Below are 23,678 nucleotides of genomic sequence, written 5' to 3'. Positions count from 1 at the left end.
TCCTGGCCAATCCTGCGATCGTCCAGGACGATATGATCGTATCAATCATCCTTAATTACTCCCTTGATTTCCTGATAAATTAAGGCATAATTTGTGAATATCGTCCAGGCCGATCAATGATCGTCCTGGCCGATTATTTAAAAATACAGTATACCTTAATTATCTTTGGCGGCAACTTCTTTTTATTTTCGGCTCCCTTAATTAAGAATCCATATTTAGACTTTCTATTTTAAGCCTGATCGTCCAGGACTATGTAAATATCGTCCTGGCCGATATGAGAAAAAATAGAAATTCTAAGTCTCTCAAGTGTGTGTGTGTATGTAGGGTTACTTAGCATCAGTCTCTTTGACAATTACAAATAGACTCAAGAAAAGAAAAACAAAGTACAGACAGACTTAGTCCTAAACCTACACAATCTTGAACTTGCTTCGTTTGTTCATCCTATCTTCGATTCCTGAATAGTTAGAAGCAACAGGAAGTCCAAGAGAATCAAAAGTGTTTGTCAATCATCAAAACATAAGTCATGAAAATAGATTTGCAACAGTAAGGGCTTCTCCACCTAGTTGTGGGGGCTAAAGGAGAGACACTTAGTTAGTGCAATACTCGAAGAGTGCCTCTGAGGAGTAGATGTAGGTCAAGGTTTGGCCGAACCACTATAAATTTGGTGTGTTCTTTTCTTTATTATTTCTGCATTTAATTTCTACATTGTGTTTTCTTTGTTGTGAATTTTGGTTTGGTTTGTTGATTTTATTTTAAAGATATTTAAAATACCAATTCACCTCTCTCTTAATTAGCCTTGGGCCAGTTCATAAGGGGCCGAACATTCCTAACAAACTTTCAAGTGGTATCAGAGCGGGATTCATAAAATAAGTTTTTGAATGTTTTTGAATTTTTGATCTATGGCTAATTTTTCTAATCATAATATTGCGAAAGGTTATTCAATCACCAGACCATCTTTGTTTGAAAATATTACATTTGATTTTTGGAAAATTTGCATGTCTGCATTTTTGCAATCAATTAATTTTCATATGTGGCATATGATTTTAACTGATTATTCTTTACCGTCATGTGTTATAGATAGAATTAAAATTGATATTCTATTTAATCAATGGAATATGGAAGAACAAATCAATGCTCAATTGAATACAAAATCGTTAAACTGTTTGTTTTGTTCTTTAAATTTTAAAGACTTTATGTTAGTTTCCACGTGCACTTCTAGTAAGGAAATTTGGGATAAATTACATATCATATACGAAGGCACTAGTGAAATCAAGGAATCCAAGTTGAATTTTTTAATGCTTGATTATGAACATTTTTGCATGAAACCATATGAGACGATCTTAGACATGTATACTAGATTTATTCAAATTGTTACATCATCGCATGCTTTAGGTAAAGTGTTTTCAAACCTTGAAAAAGTTAATAAAATTCTGCATTGTCTACTTGATAAGTTTGATGCTAAAGTTGTTGCTATTTGTGAATCAAAAAATTTGAATGAGTATTCTATTGAAAATTTTATTGGCTCATTCATTTCCTACGAGTAAAGTTTGGGTCAAAAACTTTTTGATACAGTTAGAACGATAGTACTAAATGCTGAAGACATGGAGCAAAGTGGCTTAGTTAGTGACGAATGTGATAGATTGTTAAGAAAATTAAAAAACTCACCAAAGCATAAGGCTAAACAAAAGTGGAATAAATGTAAAAATGGTAAGATTACTTCTGACTTTATTTGCTTTGGATGCAGAAAGCATGGACATATGAAAAATTAGTGCCATAATTTGAGAAATTGTCCTGAAAGAGAAAAGGCTAAATGTAAGCAAATTATATAAAGCGGAAGTAATGTAAAGAAAAAAAATCTCCTAGCAAACCTAGCTTCTGAATCATCAGACCAAGAGCAAGGTACTATTTAAATTTGTTTGTGTGTTTATTTGTTTGTGTTGTGTTTTATTTTATATTATTTTCTATATTTTTTATTTTCCTTCATTTTTTTTTATTTTTTGTTATTACTTTGAAATTTTAAATTAGCTTTTATACTTAGTTTTGTGAAGTTCTTTTTGATCAACACATACGTTCACTTTTCTAAAAATAAAAAACCTTACCTCCTATTTTTCTTGAATTCTTATGTAAGTTATGGTTGGCTTCTTTAAAAATAGTCAAAGAAAGGAAACTTATGATTTTGTCTCTCTATCTCTTTTCTTAAAAGGATTATTTTACTTTTGATTCAAAATATTCATCATATTATAAATTTGATTTTGAAACTAATCTTTTTCATCTCCATACATTTTGTTTATCGCATAGAAATCCTTTACAAGTTTTTGAATCTATCTCATAATTTTCTGAATCAAGTAATTCGCTTTATCAAAAGAATGGGTTTACTTTTATTTTTAAAATATTAGAAAGGTAGCATATTTAATTAAAAAAATATGGCCAATGACGCCAAATAAAAAAAAAAGTGGCCAATGATGCCAAATCAAAAGATGCGCAATAACGCCAAATTGAGAAAGATACACAAAGTGTATCAAAAAGTAAAAGATGCACAAAGTGCGCCAAAAAATTGACAAGAGGCATAAAATGAGGCTACAAAGAGTATGCTTACTTTTTCTGTATTACTTAAAGCTTAAGAAAACCCTTGATATTTTTGATGCTTGATCTCAAAATTCATGATTCTTGATTCATCAATTTTTACATTAATCTTCTATAGATATATTTTACTAAAGGAGTTTTAAAAAATTAATGTTTCTTTTTCTAGTTTATTCCTTGATTTAGAAATTGAATTAAAAAGTTTTTTAGCCTTTAAAATATCTTCAGCTTGGATTAACAATTTCTGAATTTCTAACCTTTTTCTGGATTATGCGTTGTCATTCCATTCCTTTCTAAGTTTTTGAATAAAATCAAGATGTAACTTTCTCATTTTAAGAATATTTTATTTTGTCTTCACTTGATCAGGGATCATTTTTTGTCTTTTAATTATTTTTTTATTATCTTGATTATTTGTGCCCCTTCTCTTTTTGATAATGTCAAAGGGGGAGAATTTATTATTGTATTTGTATATTTTTTTTATTCTTTCAAAAATTAAAAATAACAAAAAATTTATTTCCTCTATTTTTAAAAGTTTATTTTAGTAAAGGGGAGATTAGGAGAAAATGTTTTCATTTTGCAAATTCAATCAATAATGTTTGCCATCATCAAAAAGGGGGAGATTGTTGCAGATCTATTTTCATGGATGATTATTTTGATGATAGAAAACACTCTTATTTAACTCCAACTACCTTTTCATGTCCACAAGATCAGATTGCAATTTGGAGCCAGCTCAAGATTGGGTAGACTAGGTCTGAGTCAGCTTGTATCTTTTTCCTTTCTTGAGTCTATTATAATTGGTGTGGCTCCTGACGCTATGTAACTTTGCACACACATACCTTGGAAGTTTTTATGTATGTTCCCTTGTGTTTACTTTTATTGGTAACATCATCCAGGATGAAATTTACATCGGCCTGGATGATCGGTTCAAAAATATAAACCCTAATTAGGCCATCACCCTCATTAAGGCAGTCGTCATTAAGCTGATCGGCGTGGACAATCCTTGTATTAACCAGGACGATAGGATCAATTAAGAAAGAATCAACCACCATGATCAATTTAGGTATTCTTTATTTAAGGATATCGGCCAGCTTGGACGATGCAGCATAATTATGCCTAAATTAATCTGATACTTTTGGAAAGCAATTAAGGCTGATTGATATGATCACTTCGGCCAGGCCGATCATAAAATCAGCCAGGATGATGTCCTAGAGGACTGACATCTTCCAGCCTCTGTTCAGAGCGATGATAAGGACGATTGTGCTCATATTGGAACTAATCGGCCAGGACGATAATGTATCGTCCAGGATGATGTAAGCATTTTTCTTCTGATCACCCCAAATTGTCCTGATTTATTGAGCTTATTTTATACTGATCATCCAGGATGATATTCCGATCGACCTGGACGATAAAGTCAGCAAATTGCATTAATGAGCTCATTTTGAGTTCTTCTATTTAACCTTTAATAAGACACTTGGTAAGTGTCTTTGGCAGCTATTGTAGCTTCGTTCTTTTGGGGAAACTTCAAGAGAGAGCTTAAAAGGAAGTGAGGAAAGCGTGTAGTTTGAGAGAGGGAGAAGATCCTATGAGGGGTGACTCAAGGGAGTGTGGAGGGGGATTCTACATGATTGCTCTGGTAAGCTTGCACCTTAGTACCATCGGATTCAAGGCTTGTATTGAGAGAAGCTCACAAAAGAAGAAGATCTCTTTGGTGTCAAAGGACCCGGCGACTCCGCCACATCAGGGAAGGTGGAAGTGATTTTGTAAGGGCTTCTCCGCTTAGCTGTGGGGGCTAAAGGAGAGACACTTAGTTAGTGCAATACTCAAAGGGTGCCTCTGAGGAGTGGACATAGGTCAAGGTTTGACCGAACCACTATAAATCTGGTGTGTTCTTTCCTTTATTATTTATGCATTTAATTTCCGCATTTTTTTTTCTTTATGGTAAATTTTGGTTTGGTTTCTTTATTTTGTTTTAAAGATATTTAAAATACTAATTCATCTCTCTCTTAATTAGCCTTGGTCCAGTTCATAAGGGGCCTAACATCCCTAACGAACTTTCAAGGGTCAATTTCTTTTGAATGGGAGGAAAAATAAGGTTAGACTAGATGGATTCAATTCATTGAATTTTAATGTACGATACGATATTGTATTGTATGATAGGGTCAATTTCTTTTGAATGGAAGGAAAAATAAGGTTTTTCTTCACTTAAATTTGTTCAATCCTATTCCTTATTCCATTAGCTACTAATTCTAGCAATGGCTGATGGAAAGTGATCAATTGCTCTCATACAAACTTCTTCCTGATGCCCTGTTGATCCCTTTTTCACGAGAGGAATTGATGAAGAGGCTTATCATCATTATAAGGATATCAAGATTATTCCTTTAAAAATCTTTAATCATGAAATCTTGAACTTCTAGGTACTGAATCTATTTACTCACACCACCCTATAATTCATTTTCACTCTTACATTCCCTTTTAATTTGAGCTCCTTTTCAAATTTTTTGCTAGCCTTCAATTCAATAGTGAGGGCACTTCCCTTCAATCTTATGTAAAAAGAAGGCCAGTAGAAATCACCTATCAATACATCAACAAAATCCTACACCTTTCTACCATGGGTGAAAAAAGTTTGTTCCTTGGCCTTTCTCCCTAACTATAATTAGATCCCTATCAACACCATCCTTGGGGAGTCATCCATAAAATACCACATTCCTTAGGTCAACACTTTAGTTCAAGATGCTTAAATTATTCAACATATCCTTCACAATTCAATAATTCCAAAAGCTAGGAATCGAATAAATATCAGATCCCTTCTATCCTTCACTACCTATATTATTATGGAAAAAGTTGATTTCAATGCAGTTGATCTAATTATCTAATACATTGAAAATGTTTAATGTATTTGAAATCCTAGAAATAAAATAAAGCCAAATCTTACCTTAGGTCACATTATTTCCTTTATCCTTGAATCAAAATATAATCTTCAATTCCCTACACCACCTGACCATATTCTAACTTTCTATGCAAATAGCTCCATCCACATCCTTCATAGTGCTCATTATCAAAATAATCACTATGTTTGCCCCGAGCAAGAGGAGGTAGAGGGAGGTCAAACATTACCTTCAACACTAACACCTATACACCAACCTTCACTTTAGGAGGTACTTCTTCAAAAATTTGATCAGTAGGAGACACATTTTGATGCATACTTTATAGAGCAGCGCAAACAACATGATTATACTATGGCATGGTTCGGAGAGTAGTTCTCTTCCAATCATCAATATTTTAATCCACCACTACCACCACCATCTAGTCAGGGACCATATTTTTAGTTTATCTTTTTTTAGTGTTTATCTTTGTTATTTTATAGAATAATGAGTATGTGTGTCTTTCATGTTATACTTTGTCATTCTCCTTTTTTTTTATTTCAAGAGGGTGAGTAGATTAATGTTGGTAGGTTGTAATCTACTTTATTGTATTTAGTCCATTGATTTTTTTTTCCAGTTTATATTTTTATGTTTGTTTCATTATTTCCTTAAAAAATAAAAAAAAGAATGAAAACACTACAAATTTTTAAAAACTCAACTAGTAAGGGTGAAGCTTAGGATATATTAAAAATAAATTTGAAATTATTACCAATAATATTTGTCACTTTCAAAAGGGGGGATTATTAAAAATTTAGACCCATGTGATGTATTTTAATGATAACAAATATTATTGGATTCTTTTATGAAGCTATTCCAGCAGATGGACAAGCAAATTGAAGATCATTTCACCTCCTTCCATAAATACTTTCAACAACCACCACCACCACCACCTAATCATAATCCATCTTATTTCTAGTACTTCTTTGTTATGTTTTTTTATATTTATTTCTTATACTATTCACTTTGTTTGGTGTTCCTCTACTTTTTGGTAATGTCAAAAGGGGAGAAAATGTATGTTTGGTTGAATGTTTTAGTTTAATAAAATCATGTGTTTATTTTACTTTATATTTTAATATCATATTTTCCTTTTATCTTTCATTAAAAAACTAAAAAAAAAGCAACCTCTACTTTTATAATATATCATCTAGTGATGGGGAGCTTAGCAGAAAAGAATTTAATCTTGCATATTAACCAACATTATGTGTCATCATCAAAAAGGGGGAGATTGCTACAATCCAAGATCCCTAGTCTACGATTTTGATGATGAAAAATATTATTGATTGAATTATTAATTTTCTCAATGAATATTTTAGATATTTTTTTTATCTGTGGGCACTAACATTGTTTGTAAGACATCCACTGCTTAAGGCTATTGAAAGCTTAAGAAAAGGAAAAATAGGACTGTTAAGCAAATAAGTTTATATTTTTTTAATTTACTTTATATTTTTTGAGTTTGACCATATAAAAGTGTATGTAATTAGGAAACCATACACAGACACACTGTGGGAATGAGAAAAATTTTAAAGTTAAAATTTTTTGTATTTCAAATATTGTACAACTTAAAATTATATTGTATGATCAATATTAAAAGAATGGGCACAATTAGTTTATGTGAACTAATCATATTGAACGATCTGGATCATACTATATGATTCGTTATGATCTAAAAACCCTAGCCGTCGGATAAATTAAGTAAGATATATTTTTTTTTGATTTAATCGTACTATACTATCAAAATTATACTGTATGAAAATTTGAATTCTTACTTAAATTAAACCCATAATTAGTCAATCAAATCATAATTTAATTATTAATAGTTGATCATACTAGATGATATTAATCATACCATACAATTGAGAGAGATAAAATTTGGTCATCCTAAAGATCTTACCAAAGATAACCATGATTTTTGAACTAGTAATATTGTATGACATTCGTATCTTATTGGATGGCCTACTTAGAATAAACTAACCATACTATACGATGGTATCAATGTAGGATGATTGATAGAGATGATTTCTTATTGTCCTAGGAATAGTCATGTATAAATAGAGAGAAAGTAAAAAGATCTTAATATATAGTCTTTAGATCATACTTTGGAATGGCACTTCCATTGAAGTTATAGGATATTCAAATTCATACTTTGTAGGATGTAGGGTTAATGGGAAAAGCACTTCTAGAACATACCAATTTGTAGGATAATCTTTAATTTTGTGGTCTAGAAGAAAATAAAACTCTGTAGCCCTATCTACTATTGAAGTTGAATATACAATAGTAGAGAGTTGTGTTGCACAAGTACTATGACTTAAATAATAAATCATGGATCTTAGACTACCTATAGACAACATTCAAATCAAGTGTGATAACACTATTGCCATTTGCATATTAAAGAATCCTCATTCCCAATATTAGGCATCTTCATATTATTAGGGAAGATGCCACTCTCCAATTTGGTGCCTAATATTGATCAAGATGCCTACTAAAAGTTCAAGGAGGCACAAATCACCCCATCTAGAATGTTAAATTAATCAGCTCTTAAAATCGAGGTGAAAAACCTCTTTGCCTCTACCACTCTCCAATTCTTTCTCACAGTAGCATTTTTTTTTTAAATTCAAACTACTTTATGAATTCTTATCCAACCATAGGTTAAATATGGAAACTTTTACCATGACTTCATAAATTTGTTGATAACCTGTAGAGATCACTAAGGAAGATTTAAGGGAAAATATTGGCCTTTCTACTATAGGACCTCATCACAATCCCTGATCTCCATAATTGACTATGACTAGAGTTCTATAAACTTGATTAATAGAAATGTGGCCATAAATCAACATCAACCCTTAGTCTATACCCTAAATCAAACTATCTATGTTATACAACATGTTCTTAATACCATAGTTATACCCAAAGCTGGAAATTATGTCAATATAATCTAACTTCATTCCAAAGTTCTCTACCTAATAATGTCGAATATCCAATTTTATGAAGCCCAAATGATTCTTGATTATATCTAAAATATGACTCTTATTCAATATCCCAATGCAAAAAGAAAGAAAAATGTCACATTAGGACACATCATAGCATATATATTCTATAAAAAATACCAACTCAACCACCTTACTCCTCCAAAGAATCTTCCCATTTTTTATAAGGATGCCTCATTTTGTGTTAATTTCCATCAATGACATAAGCATGATGAGCTAGATTTTGCTGAAGAAGGGGAAGTTTCTTTCGCAAGTGGATATGCATCTCCAACAATACCACCACTTGCACCTACCTACCTTGCCTACCCTCAGGATGAAATAATTCAATTGCTCCTGTGATTAGAAACTTGATTAGACTGTCATATCTAAAAATAGCAATAGTATGAGGAAGACATGTGATGATTTGGAGAAAAGTTTTTCCAAATTAAAGATCATTTCACCTCTATCCATAAGTACTTTCAACAACAACCACCACCACCATGTGATCAGGATCCATCTTATTTCTAGTATTGGTTTGTTATGTTTTACTATTTTTATTTCTTACTATGTTCTGTTTGTTTAGTTTTCCTCCTCTTTTAGGTGATGTCAAAAGGGAGAGAAAATATATATTTGGTTGTATGTTTCAAATTAATAGAATATTATATTTATTTTACTTTATTTTATATTATCTTATTTTCATTCCGTCTTTCATTAAAAAAATAAAAAAATAAAAATAAAAAATGAAACCCCTACTTTTTAAAATCTATCACCTAGTGAGGTGGAGCTTAAGAGAAAAGAATATTAATCTTGTTTATCAACCAACGTTGTTTGCCATCATAAAAAGGAGGAGATTATTACATTCAAGGATCCCTAATTTGTGATTTCGATGATGATAAAAATTATTGATTGAATTGTTACTTTTCTCATTGAATGTTTTGATATTTCTTTTGTCTGTGAGTACTAACATACACTGCTCAAGGCTATTCAAAGCTCCAAAATGGGTATAATGAGAGTGTCAAGTAAACAAAGGCCATTCTTTTATTTTTGTTTATCTTTTATTTCTTTGGTCTAGCCACATAAGAGTATATTCAATTGGGTATCTGTAGACAAACAAATAAGTTAAATAAAAATAATTTTAAAGATAAAATTTTGTGTATTAATCATACTATGTGACTTACAATCATATTATACGATCAATATACAAAGAATGGGCTTAACGACTAATTATTCAATTAGTTTCTATGAACTAATCATATTGTATGATCAGGATTGTAATGAATATTTCATTATAATCTAAAAACTCTAACTGTTAGATAAATTATATAAGATATTTAAAATTTGATTTTTGTGCTAATCATACTACACGATCTGATTCATATTGTATGAAAATTTAAAATATTTCTTAAATTAATCCCCATAATTAGTCAATTAATTTATGATTTAAGTAATGATAGAAAATCATACTATACAATATTGATCATATCGTATGATTGATAGAGACAATATTTTGTCATCCCAAAGATCATACGAAAAGATGAGGATTATGTGACAACTGAAGGTATTTTGAGAGAGAAGCTTATGAAAGACATCCAGGGTTTGAGATGAAGGAGAAGGTGAGGTTGAGCATGTATTAGAAGGAGTGTGAGGGGATCACACTATTACCTTAAGCTAGCTACACCCTTGCTCCTCCTATTGCCTTATTGAGTTCTTAAGGGCTTTCTTTGGATAGAGGCTTTTAAGTCAAGTCATCGAGGTACTATGCCTTCTCTAAGAGGGAGAAAATGAATATTAGGTTCTCTTCTTTAGAAAGGATTTTGATTCTCTATAATCTCCAGGAGGGAGAAAAAGGATTCGACGTTATCTACTGTCTCAAAGAGGGAGAAAAATTATTCAAGGTTTGATGCGATCACCTGGCGAGGTGACATAGCTTTCGGCACTCCACTGCATCAGGTTTGGTGAAAGTGAGTCTGTAAAGGCTTCTCCACCTTACTGTGGGAGGAAAAGGAGAGTCACTTTTTCTTAATGCAATTCTCGAAGCAGAGGACTCCAAGGAGTGGATATAGGTCATGTTTTACCGAACGACTATAAAATTTTTTATGTTCTTTTCTTTTTTAACACTTTTTTTTTTATAACCAATGCACAAAATTGCATTAAGAAAAAACTACGAGAAACAAAATACAATCAGCACACTCACGGAACATCTAAGGTTTCACATTCCTCTTTCAAACATTTTAAGAAAGAAGAAGGAATGGAAGTACCTTGAAGATCTTCCAAAACAAAAGAACCATCTACAGCGAAATTAGCACATAAGTTCGCTAATTTGTTACCCAACCTATTGATAAAAGAAAAAATAACTTGTTTGAAATCAAGTAAGAAATCTAAACTATCATCAATTGCATTGCTAACCTTCCACCTTTTGATTTCTTTTTGGAGCAAATAAATGATGTTAAGGTTGTCTCCTTCAATGAGGACTCCAAGAGCTTCCGACATCCAATCCCTTTTCACAAACTTTATAGACTTACAAACATGCAATTCAGTTTGAGCAGCATCCCAATGTTAAAGTGAGCTACCAAACGCCAGCAAAAATCTTCCCTTGTGGTCTCTCACGACCCCACCTACTCCAGCCGAGTTGTTCCTCCTCAAAGCACCATCAAAGTTGATTTTAATCCATCCAAGGGGTGGGGAATGCCAATTATTTAACAGCATAAGCCGGTTAGCATTCCAGATGTCTTGATGGATATTAACAAAATTACTTTTAACCGCATAAGAAATAGCTTCAGCAACAATGAAGTTAACTGAATCCTCCCTCTTTGTATTAACAAGTTTACATCTACTCTTCCACACCAGCCAAATAGCATTACAGAACAAGTTGGCTGATAAAATTTGATTTCCAATCAATCTTTGTAAACCAGTGAAACATTCTTCGAAATTACCGAAAATAGGGACCTGGAATCCCCATTTATTCAATAAAGCAATGACTTTCATAGTTTTAACACAACTTCCCACCATGTGATTCACATCTTCTATATCATTACAACTTCTTCTAGGACATCCAGAAACTATTTTAATCCTCCTACTAACCAACATAGCATTAGAAGGTATGGCATTGTTATACATTCTCCACCAGAAGAGTTCCGTTTTGGGATTCAGCTTCAATTTTTTCATCCAATTCTAATGAGCATTCTGATTATCCAACTCCTCTTCAGCTTCCCTTATAAGGGCTGCGACCGATTTTCAAGAAAACAGTTTAATTAGTTCCACCCTGTCTGAGCTATAGCCTGTTTCGATAGTGGTTCTCATAATAGACTCAATCAGTTGTTCCCCAAAGACCTCCTTCAACTTATCCAACTTCCATTGTCCCTCCTCAATGAAATAGCTAAGATTGAAGTCAATTGTATCTTGTATATTCACAAACGTTGGCCATTTTGCAATAAATTTATCTAAAATCCAAGTATCATATAACCAGTTGATAGATTCTCCATTAGCAATTTGCCATCTTACAACTTTTCTTAGGAATTTAGCTCCGCTGGTGATAACCTTCCAAGCATTTGAACCACCGGATTTCTTAACAGAAGACCGAACATCTTCCCCATACTTAGCTCTTAAAATTTGATTCAATAAAGAATCTGGTTTTGAAAAAAAGCTCCAAGCAAATTTTGATCTTAAGGGACCCACTTTTTCCACAGCTGAAAATAACCACGACCACCCCCACTTTTGGATTTACAAAGTAAATCCCAAGAAGCATAATGGATACCAGGTTCCCCCTTATTCTTACTCCATATAAACTCCCTACACATCTTATAAAATTCTTTTAGAATGCTCAATGGAACGATTGAAATAGAAGAAATGAATAAAGGTAGTGTCAAAAATGCAGATTTCACAAGAACCAATCTACCTTCCAAGGAGATACATCTCTTACCCCAAGTGTTCAGTCTGCTAGCTGCATTCTCTAATAAGCCTTTTGAAATCAACTTTGCTCTGCCTTCTCAAAGCCATCCTCACCCCGAGGTAATCAAATTCTTTAACTTGTTTATAACTCAGAACTTTGATAACCGCCTACTTAGCTTTTCTAGTAGTATGTTTCCCAAAGATGTTCAACGATTTAGACTCGTTCACTTTTTGTCCCGTCCACATACAGTAGTTAGAGATGATCTTTCTTAACTTCTTGATTTCCTTAAGCTTAGCTTCTAAAAACAGTAAGATATCATCTGCATATAATAGATGTGTCACCTTGGGAGCATTTTTAGAAACCGAAACTCCTTTACACCTCTCCTTTATAGCATATGAATGTAATTGAGAACATAAAATGAATAACGACGGGGATAACGGACATCCCTGTCTAAAACCACATCTCCCTTCAATCCAACTTTTTTTCTTCCCGTTAATCAAAATACAAAATCTAGGATCAAGCACACACTGCATAATGAGTTCAATGAACTTATTAGGAAATCTGAACTGATACAGAACTTGCTTCAAAGTCCATACTATCCTACGCCTGTTCCATGTCAATTTTAATAGCACATAAGCCCTCCTTGTTTTTAGACCATCTGAACTTGTTAAACACCTCCTGGGCCAATAAAACATGCTCATTTAAAGAACGACCTCTAACAAAATCCGCTTGATCTTCAGATACAATCTTATACAAGACTTTTTCCAGCCTATTAAACATCATTTTAGCAACTAGTTTGTAAATGGTCATACAAAGACTGATGGGACGGAAGTTGCTAGGAACTTGTGGATTTTTAATCTTTGGGATTAAAACAATTAAAGTTTCTTTCCAGGAATTATCCATCTTACCTTCTTTGAAGAACTGGCTAACTGCATTTCACACATCTTCTTTGATAATACTCCAAAAATCTTTTAAGAAAGAAAAAGTAATCCCATCTAATCCTGGAGATATATTTCTGTCCGATTTTTCCACCAAAAGTTGAAGTTCTTCTCTGGAAAAATCTGCTCCAAGCATCGCTTGATCCGCCTCATCAACAGCCTCTGTCGGAGATGGCCAATCTACTAGAGAACACTCTCTATTCTGCCATTTATTTTTGAAATAAACTGAGAAGGTCTCCTGAATAACAGCTTCATCCTCTGAAATTTCCCCTTCTAAAGTCTTGATTTGATGAATCCAGTTCAAGTTTCTTCTAGCATTCGCAAAACTGTGAAAAAAATTGGAGTTACAGTCTCCCTCCTCCATCCACTTGATCTTTGCTCTTTGCTTCCACCAAGTATTGAGTCTAGCTAAAGTAACATTTAACTCATTTATTTTACTTCTCAAAATCTGAAGCTTGTCCATAGAAATACCAACTTCCGCCTCTTCTAATTGGATTTCCAGAATTTCTGCTTTGAGATCCTCCTTGAGCTGAGATAAATTTTTATGTTTTTCTCTACTCCAAAAGAATAGAGCTCTTAGAGACTTCTTACAATTCATACTGAGAATGTCAGCCGGACTACCTGAACATTTGTTTTCCCAAATCTTCTTTACCAATGCCGTTGCTCCATAATAAGTAGCCCAAATCTCCTCATATCTAATATCTTTTCTTACTGAAGTCACTGGTTTGAATAATTCCAAAACTAATGGACAATGATCCGAAGCAAAACGAGGCAGGTGTTTAACGATAGCTAATTGAAGAAAATTCATAGCTGAAGAGTTTATAAGGCACCTGTCCAATTTATCCCAAATACGATTGCTTCCGGATTTATTGTTGCACCACGTGAATTTAGGCCCCATTGAATTTACCAGGTGAAGATCATTGTTAATCATGAAACTCTTAAAATCTTTGGAGCCTTGGTTCATTTTGAATTTCTTCCCACCTCTTTTCTCCTCTTGAGATAAAATACAATTAAAATCCCCTCCGATAATCAAAGTAGCATCAACATCACATTGCCTTCCAAGATCTTCCCAAAGGAATTTTCTTTCTTGCACATCTGTACTACCATAAACAGACGCGATTTTCCATTCACCTTTGTTGATCATTTTCAAATTACCAACCACCATTTGAGAAGAGTGTCTCACCACTGTAAAATCTGCTAAATCACAACGCCATAAAATCAACAAACCTCCCGAAAGAACAACAGCCGGGACCATAAAAAGCTTCCAATTATCTCCAGAAGCTTCATAATTTGAGTATTTTCCACATTATTGATCCTTGTTTCCAACAAACCTACAAAGATAACACCGTGATCCTTGATCACCTCCTTAAGATAGAGAGCCGCCTCTACTTTTTTGGCTCCCCTACAATTCCAAAAAAGAAGACCACTCATTATTTAAAGATGGGGAAAGGGTCCCCAACCTTTTTTACCTTCCCACTCTCCCCTTTTCTATTATGAGCAATGATATTACCTACTCCCAAGGACTTCAGCTCCTTGCTTAATTTAGATTTCTTTTCCAAAGAGATGTCTTTTTCCAAAATAGAATTCTCCAATGAACCTTTCTTTCTTGCTGATAAACACAACTTTTTTCTTCCTTCCATTCCCTTACCACTAGAAATACCATCATCTGGTGAACAGATAATTTCTCCTTTCTCTGAAACTTCCTCCCCTCTAACAACAGCACCTTCTTGAAGCACCTCTTCCTCCAGGTTGCAAAGATAATTAAATTTCTTCTGGATTTCAACACCTCCATTTTTTTTAGGAAATGCCATAATAGGTGACCCCCTCTTTACAGTTGCATCCACCTCTTCAACCAGCAATGGATTCTTAAAAGGCTCCTGAACAGAGTTCACCAAAATTTCCAGCTCTTCCAGCGAACAGTTACCTTTTTCTTCAATCACTTTTCCCTGAACCTGACCCCCCATCTTGGGGACAAAACTTTTCTTCATATGAACCGAGAACTTCCTATAAGGAAATCTTCTATTGTCCACCTTTCTTTTTGCATTTTTTTTCCCACGATTGACAACTTTCCAAGTTAACTCAGAAGAAGTTTTCTCCTCCTTTAAGCTTTTCTCACCCATTGTTTGCTTCATCACAACTTTCGGCACCATGTTAATATTATGAACTACCGGACCAACAACCACCTAATTTTTAAAACTATCACTAGAAGCTCCCTCATGACCTGCCTTTCCACATTCACAGCAGATTATAGAAGTTACCTTGTATTCAATCTTCTGAAAGAATTTACCAGATGAACCTTCCACCCAAAATCCTAAAGGCAGTTTCAAATCTAATGGAATTCGGACACAAATACGAGCGTATTCCCTTCTGCTCCACTGAATAAGTTTCCATCCAGAAGATACGGTTTGCCCACTTGAGAAGCTATCCTACAAATGTTGATCTCGTCCCAACATTATAGAGGGAGATTAGGTAGCCTTATCCAAACCGGAGAAGTAATACCTTTGAGCAATGTGGGGTTGAAATTAACCGACCATTTATCAATACCAGGAACCTGTCCACCAACCCACCAAGGTCCGCTAGTGAGTACCTGATCAACTGCGGAGGAATCTTCAAAAGAGCAGAGTCCCAACCAAGTACCAATCCAGTTATGTTTAATTTCCCAAATTTATCCCACTGTCTTCTTAAAGCAGAGCTAATAACAAAAAATGGTAAGTTTTCACCAAAAACTTTAACCACTACATCTTTTTCCAATCTCTTAGCAATCTCAGCTTCATTATCTTCCTGCATCTTCACCACCTTCCCATCTTCCGATAGGAAAGATCCCAAATCCAGATTATCAACTTTAACATACAGTTTCCTTATCCATGCCGTATAAGCTTGATCTTTATTAACTATCTCCACATCTGCTTTATTCACATTAGCAATTCCTTTTAAACCATCCTCTGGTTTCTGATTATCCTTTCTCAAAGAGAAAACGTCATTCACTTTGCAGACATCCCAGGATTTAAGACACTCCAACTCTGCTCTGATAACTCCCCTCTCAGCAGGAGACGAAGGAAAAGATTTCGAGATAAAATCAAAATTCGAGGAAAACTTTAAACCTCCCGAAGAAGAAGCTTCATGATTCCAAGCCCTCGGCTTTTTAAGACCACAATTCGAAACCGGCGAAAAGCTAGAAAGGCTCTGGCTGTGTTCCTTGACAACATCTTTGCCCTTACAAATAACTGGAACAGAAACAACCTTTCTTTCTAACAACCCTCCCTCCTTGATCACCAATGGCTTTCCCTTAATATTTTTGAAATTCTGGTTAAAATCATCCAGAATCTTTGCACCCCCATTGAAGACTTCAGAAGAATCAAGAACTGGCACCGATAAACCCTTCCTGTAATTCGCCCACACATCCTTCTTGAGAATGCGTCGTTGCTCCATTACCGATCTTCCAAGCCGCCGGAGTACCGGCCGTCCCCCGGCGACCACCAGCTGTAAAGTTCGTGAACCGCCAAACAGAAATTTGAAAATCGCTTTCTCACTCTAGAAACCCGCTCTTTCTCACTCTTTTCCTAGAGTTTTTTTCCTTTTTTAGCACTTTACTTTTTACATTTAATTTATATGATAACTACTTGGTGAAATTTTGATATTAATAATCTATTTTATAAACTAGAATTTCATCATTTTTATTTTAATTCTTGTTAAATTATTAGCTTCTGCATAGGGTGATCAAACTTTTTATTTCAAGGTTTTGAAATAGTTACAAAAAGAAATGAATGATTAGTGCATGATTTTTTAATTTATCAATTCTCACCCCCCCCCCCCCCCCTCTTAGTTAGCCTCGAGCTAGTTCTATGATGGTTAACAACATTCTCGAACTTTCATCTTATGCACTAACATTTTTGATCCACCATACACGATGCAAACTATTGAGTCTAGTGAATAGGTTGTTAAACCTAAGTTAATGTCCCAAAGCTACCAAGAGGGGGGTGAACTGGTATTTTAAAAAATATCCCTCTTTTGATAAATTAAACCGAAATTAAACTTTATTTAATTTTTATAAAAAGTTTTTCAACCATAATTTTTTTAAACACAAAAAAATGCAAAAAATAAAAAATAGTAAAATAAACGACACACAATTTATAGTGGTTCGGTCTAAACCAGACCGACATCCACTCCCGAGAGGCACCCTCTGAGTATTGCACTAATATCAATAGTGTCTCTCCTTTTGTACCCATAGCAAGGCGGAGAAGCCCTTACAAACACTCTTTTCACCACTACCCGGTGCGGTAGAGAACCGTCATCCTTTTACACTTTCCCTAGTGTTGGCAAAGAATCATTGTCCTTTCACACTCTCCTACTATGGACAGAGAACCCTTCGTCCTTTCACACTCTCCTAGTGTGGGCAGAGAACCCTTCATTCTTTTACACTCTCCTAGTGTGGGCAGAGAACCCTTCGTCTATTCACACTCTCCAAGTGTCGCCAGAGCATCATATCTCTTTGACAGATCTCTTCACAAGAAATCTAGAAGGATGAAAGAAAAAGAGTGAAGTAGTCTCAAATCACAAGTAGGAAATCTTACCTTTGAACACCAAGCGAAGCCTTCACGCTCAAGTGGTAGAAATCCTTCTTTGAATGCTCTCTCTCACTCTCTCCTTTACTCTTCTTCCAATAGGCACGTAGATCAATGAGCAAAAAGATTTGGTGGCAGTCTAATTTGAACTATATATACAAAAGATAAGAAAAACTGCACAAAATTTGTAAGTTTTCAACTTTGTACGCAGTGGATCATCCCGTACGATCATGGATCATCTTGAACGATTTTACTTAAAGTGTCGGAAATGATCCTAATGTATATTGGTATGAACTATGTTCGTACACGCTCATCATTCCTTACTAACAAGGTTCGTCCGGTATGAAACGGTTATTACATAGGTCGGTTCCCAAAATTCTACAGGACGTAATCAACTGAGGTAAGTCGGTTCAGTTCATCCTGGGATGAACAGGTTTCGTCCTAGGATGATTTTATACAGAGAGTTTTGTCTAGGGATGAAGGTTCATTTCATCCTGTACGATATCATACAGAGAGTTTCGTCTAGGGACGAAGGTTCATTTCATCCTGTACGATCTCATACAAAGAGTTTCATTCAGGGACGAAGGTTCATTTCATCCTGTACGATCTCATATAGAGAGTTTTGTCCCAGTACAAACCTTGCTTTTCATCTTGACGAACAGTGCAAGGTGAGAATCCAGAGTCGTTCGTCCCCGGATGAATACAAAATTCATCCTGGACGATTAGGACTTAGAAAATTTTCTACTCGCCTGTTCGATCCATTGCACTTCCTAGGGGTTAATTGACATGATCGCCCCATACGAAACAGGTTCGTGCCGTACAATCAGTTCACAAAAATTATCCCCCAAGAGTGTGTGTTGTGATTTTTCACTCAATTACAATCACTCCCTCTCATTTCAAAACTTATAATTTACAAGTGAATAATTTGAAGTCTTCATCGCTTGGAGTTGTTTTTCCTGAATTGTTAGTACACACTAGAGCAAAAACAAATCTTCCAAAAAGAGTTAGGAGATATATAAAATAATAATATTTAAAATCATCAAAATAATACAAGTTGCAAGAATATAAAACATGCAAACAGCAACTCTCTCTACAATCTCCCCCTTTTTGATGATGGCAAAATAATTATTGTTTGTAGGATTTCAAATTTTAAGAATCTCCTAAACTCCCTCTGAAATGATGAACTCATGAAAATAAAGAGGCATTTGAAGTAAAAAAAAAATTTATTTTCAAAATTTTTATACAACACAAAACAACACAAAAGACTAAACAAAAACACTAAAACACATACGATAAAAAAAATAAAAATACACAAGAAAAAAAATACACAAGACACAACAAACAATTTCTACCCCTTTTTGACAACATCAAAAAGTGAAGAAGAAAGAAGGCTAGAAATGTAAGCATAAGTATGAAATCCATTTGATTTTTTAAACTTGGAAGTGATTAAAATAACGTATGCAAATAAAATTAAAACATTAGAAAAACATAAGATTTCATATAATTTAAGAAGTGATATAACATAGAGAATAAAAAGAATTTATCAAAGGCATGTGTCAATTTAGACATGAAAATAAAGAAAATCGTTGCACTAAGGATGAATAAAAAATTTTATATTTCAAATTTCAAAATGAATTATAAATGAATATTAGATCAATTTGAATTAAGAGATTAAAAGAGTCTGGAAAGAAGTAATTACCACATGTGGCACTTTGCGCAACTTTTTCAATTTTTATGGCACATTTTTGTGCATCTTTTTACTTTGGGCTTATTTTGTGCATGTTTTTGTCATTGCAAATTTTTTGCACAATCCTTTTAATTTTTGTACATTTCTATAATTTTCAAGAGTAATTTAATTCTTTCCAAAATCAATAATCTAAAATTTTAAATTTTTCTAAGTGCATAAATACTAAATGAAAAGATAAATACAAAATAAGAAAACATCTAAATTGCAATAATAATATTAAAGATAATGTAGTCTAAATAAGAGACATGGAATTGAAAATTCTAATAATATCAAGTTATAAGCATCTCTTAAATTTAGAAAAATTATATTTTCTAAAGAAATTAATTTTAATTTACAAATTAGTATAAAGCACTATTAAGATTAAAAGAAAATGAAAGTCATAAAGTCTAACACACATTTCTAGAACATTAAACAACAAAACATTGAAACATATATTGATATCGGATAAAGCTATTACAATTTGAAGTTCAAGATATCAATAGTAACACAACTAAAACAAGAAAAAAATAACAAACAAAAGGAAATCACTAACACATGCAATCCTTTTGATTTGTGTACATTTGTACAATTTTCAAGAGTAATTTAATTCTTTCCAAAATCAATAATCTAAAATTTTAAATTTTTCTAAGTGCATAAATACTAATTGAAAAGATTAATACAAAATAAGAAAACATCTAAATTGCAATAATAATATTAAAGATAATGTTGTCTAAATAAGAGACATGGAATTGAAAATTCTAATAATATCAAGTTATAAGCATCTCTTAAATTTAGAAAAATTATATTTTCTAATGAAATTAATTTTAATTTACAAATTAGAATAAAGCACTATTAAGATTAAAAGAAAATGAAAGTCATAAAGTCTAACACATATTTCTAAAACATTAAATAACAAAACATTGAAACATATATTGATATCGGATAAAGCTATTACAATTTGAAGTTCAAGATATAAATAGTAACACAACTAAAACAAGAAAAAAATAACAAACTAAAGGAAATCACTAACACATGCAATCCTTTTGATTTTTGTACATTTGTACAATTTTCAAGAGTAATTTAATTCTTTCCAAAATCAATAATCTAAAATTTCAAATTTTTCTAAGTGCATAAATACTAATAGAAAAGAAAAATACAAAATAAGAAAACATCTAAATTTCAATAATAATATTAAAGATAATGTAGTCTAAATAAGAAACATGGAATTGAAAATTCTAATAATATCAAGTTATAAACATCTCTTAAATTTAGAAAAATTATATTTTCTAATGAAATTAATTTTAATTTACAAATTAGAATAAAACACTATTAAGATTAAAAGAAAATGAAAGTCATAAAGTCTAACACACATTTCTAAAACATTAAACAACAAAACATTGAAACATATATTGATATCGGATAAGGCTATTACAATTTGAAGTTCAAGATATCAATAGTAACACAACTAAAACAAGAAAAAAATAACAAACTAAAGGAAATCACTAACACAAGAACTACAACGAAACACTAAACAAACACTAGACAAATCATTCAGATGGACCCTGATCTGGAGGAGGAGGAGGTGGTGCTGCACCAAAGAAGTTGAAGTAATTACTCATCATAAACATGTTGGAATTAATGGCATTTAACTAATCACGCATAAATCCCATATCCTGATTGTGCTGAATATCTTGCTGCTGCAAGTGAGTTTCAATTTGATCAAACCATTGATTAAAATGAGCCTCTAAATTGTCAAATCTTTGAACCAAATCCTGATAATTTGATCTAGCAGCATGTGAATGTTCAGCTTCTTCTTCTATTTCACTCAGAACTACATGAGTTTTGCTGGGCTTGTCCTTATTGAAGATTGCCCTAAAGGATGCGTCGTTGTAGTAGAGTGGTTCTTCAAAGTCTTGTTCTGAATGAATTAAATCATACTTGTTTTCCAAAATATGGGCAATCAAATGTCCTAAGGCTATGTTCTTCTTTCTTTTATGACCAACATGACCTATTTCAGAGAGACCATAAATGTAGTCAATTAGGAGTTGGGCCTCATCTATAGGTTGTGTTGTCATTATCATGTAGGTAACAGTAGAAAGAAGAGGAGTGATGTTGACTCTATCACCAGCTTTAGGTATAATGGAATTTCTGAGTACGTGTTGGATGATACGGGCACACAATAAAGTTGATACTTTAGGCAAATGATCCTTAACTCTTATTCCTCTAATCTCACGATTAACTTCAGTCCAATCAAAATTTGTGGTGGTTAAGGGGTGTGCTCTTAAGCCTTCAGTCCTTAAGTTTAGGAAGATACCAAAGTCAGCCTTGGTGATTTCAACTTTCTTTTTGAAAATAAAAGAACTGATGATAGAATGGTCGGTGTTGAATGACATATTTGCCAAAAAATAGTGAAAGATTTTTCTATTGTAGAAGTGTACTAAAGTGAGGATTAAGCTAAATTGAGTAGAGGCAAACAAGTGCATTACCTTAAAGGTTAATTGATCATGTAGGAGAACTATAGATGGGGTGATTTTTGCAGAGACAAACCTAGCAAAAAATTCTTCATTGGCTCTAGAAATGAAGTTTTCGGATGTATTTCTTGGAGGACCCTTAACCAAGGTGTTTTGGCGCTTGCTAGAACTTGCCATTGAAAGATTTGAAGACAGGAAAGGTTTGAAAGAGATGTGTGAAAGTGACTGTTCAGTAAAAACTGCTATCAATTTAAAGAAGAACGACTGTTCGTACCAGACAAAAATTTATCCGTCCCGTACGAATTCGATTCATCCCGTACGAAAATATTTTGTATGGACGAACAAATGAGTTTAAAAAATAACCACTTTTTATAAACACATAATTTTTGAAGCGTCATTTTGTACAGGCTTTTGACCAAAATGATCGTACAAACGAACACGTGTTCGTACGGATGATCAAAAATTTAACACGTTTTAATGGCAGTTGAAAATCGTCCCCCGCCATGAACTAACATGTGTTCATCTGGACGAACCAAAGGTTCGTACGGACAAAGTTCATAATAAAAACTATCTTATCCATTCAACTGCTGCATTCATTCATCCCATCGTTTAAAAAATATTTCATCCCGGTCGATCGTGACGATCGTACAGATGAAATACATTAAAAATTGCTCTTAAGACGGTTCGAAATCACGCAGTTTGTCATTTTACACACATCGTCGTGTACGAATAATTTTTGTCCCGGACGACGATGACCACAAATTTACATTATCAGACTCAAAATAAAAACAAATAAAAACAAACAAGACAAACTTAAATACACACCTTCTTAAGAAGAAAATATCACAAAAACAAACTAAAAAATACAATAAACACAAAAAAACAAAAACAAAATATCAATGTTGCAGAAAAACATTTTTATCTAAGCATTTAAATCAATACTCCAAGCCTAGTTCTTAATGTACTGAAAGTATCAAAGGCTAAAGGTTTTATAAAAATGTCTGCAAGTTGATTTTCTGTTGAAACATGGGTAAGTTCAATTTCTCCCTTGGATACATGATCCCTTATAAAATGATGTCTTATGTCAATGTGTTTGGTTCTTGAATGTTGAATAGGATTTTTTGAAATACAAATAGCACTAGTATTATCACAATAAATTGGTATAGTGCCTATAATTAATCCTAAATCAATCAACTGTTGTTTTAACCAAACTACTTGTACCACACAACTTCCTAGTGTAATGTATTATGCTTCTACAGTAGATAGGGCCACTGAATTTTGTTTTCTACTAGACAATGAAACTAATGAATTTCCAATGAATTGACATGTTCTAGAAGTGCTTTTCCTATCCACCCTACAGCCTGCAAAATCAGAGTCTGAATAACCAATAATTTTAAATGAAGAGCTAAACTTTGGATACCAAATTCCTAAGTTCTGCATTCCCAGTAATTATCTTAAAATCTTTTTCACTGCTGTCAAATGTGATTATTTTGGATCAGATTGAAATCTAGCACACAAGCAAACACTAAACATGATATCTGGTCGGCTAGCAGTCAAGTAAAGTAAAGATCCAATAATTCCTCTAAATTTCTTTTGATCAACAAAATTTTCCTTAAGTTCCTTATCCA

The sequence above is a fragment of the Dendrobium catenatum genome, unplaced genomic scaffold (assembly GCF_001605985.2).
Source record: "Dendrobium catenatum unplaced genomic scaffold, ASM160598v2 fragScaff_scaffold_227, whole genome shotgun sequence".
NCBI classification, from domain to species: Eukaryota; Viridiplantae; Streptophyta; class Magnoliopsida; order Asparagales; family Orchidaceae; genus Dendrobium; species Dendrobium catenatum.
Note: the sequence above shows the minus strand (reverse complement) of the source record.